This window comes from Cygnus atratus, chromosome 6 (genome assembly GCF_013377495.2).
Source record: "Cygnus atratus isolate AKBS03 ecotype Queensland, Australia chromosome 6, CAtr_DNAZoo_HiC_assembly, whole genome shotgun sequence".
NCBI lineage: Eukaryota > Metazoa > Chordata > Aves > Anseriformes > Anatidae > Cygnus > Cygnus atratus.
The window spans coordinates 36,469,343-36,475,342 of record NC_066367.1 but is presented as its reverse complement, the minus strand read 5'-3'; the positions used below and the strand labels follow the sequence as shown (position 1 = coordinate 36,475,342).

The 6,000-nt window shown below is 47.1% G+C and overlaps 1 protein-coding gene across 25 annotated transcripts in view; it reads left to right on the top strand.

Moving 5' to 3' along the window:
• The first annotated feature begins 572 nt into the window (after nucleotides 1-572).
• The window catches only part of GTDC1 (glycosyltransferase like domain containing 1), a 182,005-nt gene continuing 176,577 nt past the window's right edge, over nucleotides 573-6,000 (top strand). For 4 of the 25 annotated variants that reach the window (XM_050711506.1, XM_050711505.1, XM_050711499.1 and 1 more), the window contains exon 1: nucleotides 579-651. The gene's annotated coding sequence lies outside the window, so the exon portion shown is untranslated. Of the gene's footprint in view, nucleotides 672-6,000 lie in introns of all 25 variants that reach the window. The other 21 variants (XM_035556016.2, XM_050711503.1, XM_035556013.2 and 18 more) reach the window with 15 other exon arrangements.

Genomic DNA, 6,000 nt, shown 5'->3' with positions numbered 1-6,000 from the left:
TAAGGTGCTTCATTTTCTGTTTGTTCCTTGTGCTTCTGTCATGAGAGCATCCTTGCAGTTTTCCCCTCTCTTTGAAAGGTCAGACGTGGTGCTTAGGGACGCGGTTTAGGGGGTGACACTGGTGGTAGGGGGATGGTTGGACCAGATGATCTTGGAGGTCTTTTCCAACCTTTATGACTCCATGATTCTACCCCCCTCAGCTACAATCCCTTGCTGTTTCCCCCACCCATCCCCGCATCCCACGCGGCCGAAGAGCCCTGCTGCTGGCTGTGTGACCACTAATTCCCTCATGTTCTCCCCGTGGCCCCCTACACCCTGCCTTCTGCCCCCAACTCCAGCAGCCCGTTTCGGGGCGCGGGCAGGACTGCGGCGGCACATGCGGGGAGCCCCGAAGGCGGTTAGGACGAGGGAGAACGGGGCTGTTCCCTGAGCACCACGCCGGCTCAGTCCCAAACGCCCCATGGAGCGGCTCCCCCTCAGCCGCCGGGGCTGCCCCGGGCGATGGCGGTGGCAGCCCCGAGCGGAGGAAGGAGGGGGCCCGGCGGGCGGCAGGGGGAGGCCGGCTTTGCTGCGAGGGAGGGGCCGGCACGGCGGCGGGGCCGGCGGTCTCCAGGCGGCAGCGAGGAGGAGGAGGAGGAGAAGGAGGAGGAGGTGAGCTCCCTCGGGGTGGGGTAAGCAGCGGGGCCGCCCGAGCGAGGCGGGCGGGAGGGAAGGGGTCAGCGCGGCGGGGCGGGCGCTCGGCCCGGCGCCTGCGGCCGGGGGAAAGAGGGCCGGCAGGGGCCACGGGAGGAGCGGGGGGCCTGGCCCCGGAGCTGGCTCCGCGGGGAGAAGGAGGGAGGGAGGGAGGGAGGAAGAAGGGAAGGAGGGAGGAGAGGCGGCCGGGCCGCCTGACATGGCTGCGCGGCCGCGCGGGTGGCGCTGCCGGGGGCCCCTAAGATGGCTCCGTAGAGGGGCAACGGGAGCGGCCCGGCCGGGCAGGAGGGGCTGTGTGTGTCTCTGTCTGCGTGTCTGTACGTCTGTGTGTCTGTCTGTTTATGGGGGTGCCGTGGGGTGCCGCCTCCCCGGCGGCCCTAACATGGCCGCCTGCAGCTGCCTGCCCGGGCCGGGGCTATGAGGGAGCCGCGGGGCGCCCGGCGTGGGCCCGGCCCTCAGGGCTGCGGGGTCCCGGCGCTGTGCGAGCCCCTGCCCCGATTCAGGGAGCGTTTATGGGGGTGTTGTGCCCTGATACACACGTTTTTTTTTTCTTTAAAAAATACGGTGCAAAGAAGAGACTGTCTCGTTTTTGTAAGCCTGCGTGGAGCGAGCTGCGAAGCTTGAACCCAGTTTCAATCCCGGTGTCACTATAACGCCATTAAAACATTAATATGTAAAACTAGTTACAGAGCAAAAACCATCAGGGGTGATCTACTCACTTTATGGTGACCTAGTGTCACGCTTTACAGAACAAGCCAAAAAAAAAATAGACCTCAGTTGTGAAAAATGTGTAGATTTTAGGACTTTTTTTTTCTTTTAGGCTTAAAAACGTCACGTGACAGAACACCTCATAGTAGAGGAGCTGCTTAAATGCACTTTGCGAACGAATCCCAACTTCGGGAAAGTGTGTCTTAGACGAATGAGACTTGGCAGGTCTGCACAAATCTTTTAACACATGACTCTGTGATGATTGAAGTAGCAGGCTGGGGGAAAGAAACCATTTGAGGTGCAAATGCATGCACTTTTTTTTACCCCCTTTTTTCAAGAAGTAGGGGGCAAGAGTTTGAAAGAGGAGCAGCTCCTATAGGAGAGGCTTACTTTGTGGTAGGATTTTCTGGTTCCTGAGAATTAGATGTGCATTACCGTGATTCAGAGTTTAGCACAATAGTCAGGTAAAGATGAGTAGCGGATTTTAGTGTGGCTTATAACAATGGTTTGGCATAATTAAATAGAGCTATTTTATTGGACTCTATTAACCTGGTTAACCTTAAATCTTAACCATGACAGGGTTTTCATGTAAAGAGCCTCCATACAAAGTACAATATTGAATTTTAATTGGAGCTTTCAAGACCTAATGTAGAGTGTGTTCTTGTTGCTTCATCTTTTTTTTTTCACTTCTAAGAAGTCCAGGCAGAGTTAAAATGCATCAGAAGAGTACTTACTGACATAAGTTTAAAAGCTATGAACCCAGATCAGATAAATCAATTAAGGACAGATTTTTTTTAATTTTTATTTATATGCATACAGCATGTGAAGAAGGTGAGGATCACTCTCCCTACTGGCATAGCTCAGTCTTTACAAACTTCCCGAACAGTTTGCCAGTTTCGGCTAAGTTTCGGTTGGCCAGTAGAGAGAAATGGTAGAATCCAGGGCACAGCCCCAGTGTCCAGCTCAAGACATTGGTGCTTTACAGGCACAGTACAAAATTCATCCCTCTGCTGATAGATGCACAGTTTGAACTCTTAACTCAGTAGTGTTTTTATGGCTGTTGTCAATTATTGCCTTTAAAGTAGTGCAGTAAAGCCCTGGAGAGGCAAGAATGACACAAACTATTGGCAGATTGTTCTAGTCTTAATGTGATGTGAGGAAACATCTCCTTTATTGCAGTGTCTTAGGGAAGTGTTGGGAAGGGGTGAGCTGGACGGAAAGGAAAAACAGTTGCATCAAAGTTTCAGAGAAGAAAATAATGAGCAAGAGGTAAGGGGTGAGGTTAACATGTAAGTAAGTAGTGACCAAGAGTCTGAACCCAACACAAAGCTGAGTTCAGCAGGCTTGGCATCTGATGCACTCTGCAGACACTGCTGTGGTCGTGTCAGTCGGCAGGCTGCGACCCCAGGTCCAAGTGCCTGTTAACTAACTCTGCGCATCTCCTCGCACTGCCAACTGCAACTGGCACTGTTGTGTTGTCGTGCTCAGAGCTTCCTGAGTACCTAAGGTGCAGCTGAAACACGTCATTTATGCTGCTCAGTCACTTAGACTCCAGTGTAAAAGTTATACAACTTCCTTAAAGTTGTTTTAAAACCAAAATAGACACATATTTCAAAGACCTGTTTGGCTGTAGGCCCATTCTAGAGTGGCCGGTAAAAGTAATAAACTATCCTCAAACATTTCTGCTCAATAAAGTTTGAGAATATGAAAACAAAAAAGTTCCTGTTTTAGCTTGTTATAAATGTTTTCTTCACCCTACGGCTGCTGTTGTAGACGTTGACCGTAGGTAAAAGAAGAGCCAAGTACATTGAGCTCTTCGGGCCTCTGGCCCTATCTACACCGTGGACTTCTGTTATTCTGTAACTTTTATCAAAGCTGTGAGGGTTTACAGTCCCTGAACAAAATCCTGCATGGGCAAAATATCTAGGTAGACGTTTTCCCCCATCAAAACAGCTCTTGACCAATGTATTTGGTTTCACCTGGGGCTCATGGAGCCTGCAGGAGCTGAACGGCTGCAGTAAGTTGTGGTCACGCCAAGCTCATCCTGATGTAGGGATGGCTTTAGCAGCATTTGCTGTCTTTAAATTCCTTACTGTTGCTGCATGCCCCCGGAATGTAAATTATTAAAAACAACAGAAAAAGACTCATACACAGCATTGTTTGGCTTCACAAGAAAAGAGTATGTTTACACAACGCAGTGCTACATAGTCCAGCTTGGGAGATCTGTTGAGATAAGGCCTTGCTGTTGCAGCAGTTGATGAGCAAATATTTCATGTGGAATATTCTCGTGTCTCATCTCTTTCAGTTGTAAAGAGGAGGTGTTGTCCAAAGACTTGAGTTCTCAACAGGTTAAATAATTGAGTTCAAGAACTGCTGTTTCTATGGGATCCCAAATTACGTGTTCAGAAGGAACTTGCCTGTTAAATACAAACGTTTATTCCCGTGTGAACAGAATTGTGTTCTGTTGTGACAAAATACTCTGAGAAAATATTCTGAGGTTAGATTATAATGATATTAGTATAAATAATGGGGCCTTAATGTTGTCTGGTCTGTTGAGTGTTTATGCGTACGGCTGATCGTGAGCCATTATGTAGTGAGAGAAGTAACAGAACCAAATGATCTGAAAACTTGGAAGGAGCAGGTATCTCGTTCATTTTAGATTAGTTGGATAACATAGTAATACTGCAAGTTTAAAACAAAAAAAGTGGAGAACAAACTCTAGATATATGTGCCAGGTTCTTAGGATGCCATGCAGCAGCCTGCTGTATTTTAGGAACACATTAGCTACCAGGGTTGGTTTTTCTCCATTTGTATGTGAGAAACGTTCTCTACTGAGTTTGTAAAGCAGGAAAATCTTCTGGATTTTGGGCAGCAGAAGAGTTGAGGGGGCTCCTGAGAGCTGCTTGCCCCAGCCGTGGCACCGTTAGCAGGGACGGTGCTGTGCCTTGGTGCTGGAAGGGTGCGTGGCATGGTATGGCTTTAACATACACCTGTCCGTGCTGCTGCACGTCGGATGTGAAAGTAAAAATAAATGTGTGAAGCACCAGACAGAGAATATGAAATCGAAATCTGAGAACCACATCTTCAAGCAGTCTGTTGCCATAAATCCCGGGCCGTAGATATGGGAGCATGTGTAGACGTTCTGCTGTTGAGCTGCAGTGTTTGCTGTAGGCAAGTAATCACAGTTCAATTTATAAATGACAGTAAGTAGGGAAACCATTACTTCAGGTCGCTGGTGTTTTGGGTATGTGCGGCTCTTTGATGTCTGAGTGAGAAGTGAAGCAATATCTAAAATTAACAAAGGAATATGTGAAATTAATGTCAAAATGCAGGCCTTGGAGGAAAACAGGCAAGGCCAGCCACTGAACGTGGTTTGGTTTGTTCCCCTGAATTGTCATGTCTTAGGGTTAGGGCACAGAAAGAACACAAACAGTTGAGACTTTTAAGTCCCAAGGTAAGTTAATGCTATAGAAGAAACTTTGATTTAGATATGTGCGTATTTAATTTTCACATTTATAGTTGATATGTATAATACGGATGTGATTAGCAAAACTTCTGCCATTGGCAGTTCAGATACAACTAGATTTAATAGCATCTCCATGCCTTAGTTTTGCTGAATTGTTACAAAAATTGTTGAAGAATTAGTGTATGGTTGGAAAACAGAAAAGAAGAATTTAATCAATTTTGCATCTGAACACACATTCAAGTATTGTCTATCCAAGAATGCACCACTGTGGTTTTATGTGCTGTTTTCCAGCTTTATTCCAGGATTATTTCAGATGCTGTTCTGTGCAACAGGTTACCGTGTTGATGAAGCTCAGTGCTAGAAGCACGATCCTGCCATGGCTATGGGGGGAATGTTTTCCCCCGAGGGGTGCAACAGTGGTCTGCAAAAAGGTTACGTTGGCCATGCCTCTGGCAACAGAAATCTCAGTGATCGTGGTCTTGATGAATAAAATCCCATTTGTCTCGTGGTTGCATATGAAGCTTGTAATTGCTGTGCTTTAGATTTACTCATCCAGAGTGCAAGATTCCTTTCCTAATCGTTATTAGGAGCTGTCATTGAGGGGGGGGGGGGGGTGGGAAAACCCTTATGTTCACGCCTAACTAGTTGGATTCAGATTTAATATGATGCAGTCTTTTCTTCCTCTTTGGGGTGGAAGATTTACTGAATTGATGGTCCGTGATGGGCATTACTCACACTGGCGGGATTCAGTGCTCAAGTGCGTTGGAATGAAGGATGAAGATCTCGCTGTAGCTCTTAGTTATTTTTCTCAATCTGAAAAGACAAAGACAAGTTTTGCCTTCAGAGAATTGAGACTTGTGGCTCCTCCCTGTAAGACCTAATAAAACACATGTAAGAGAAACAGAACTGTTTTGAAGTCTTCGTGTGGAAGAACTTGAAGAATATCAGAGAGTTTGGTGCAGATGTACAAGAATAAATGTGTATAAATGCTGAAAAATTGGAATGGAGTGATCAGGTAAAGCAGTGGTGGTACGTGACTGTAGTGGCAGAATATTTGGGAGAAAGAGCAGTTGAAGATAGCTCTATTTTTGGGCTCAGTTCTAAGAAAACATTATCTTCCTGTCCTTTCAATC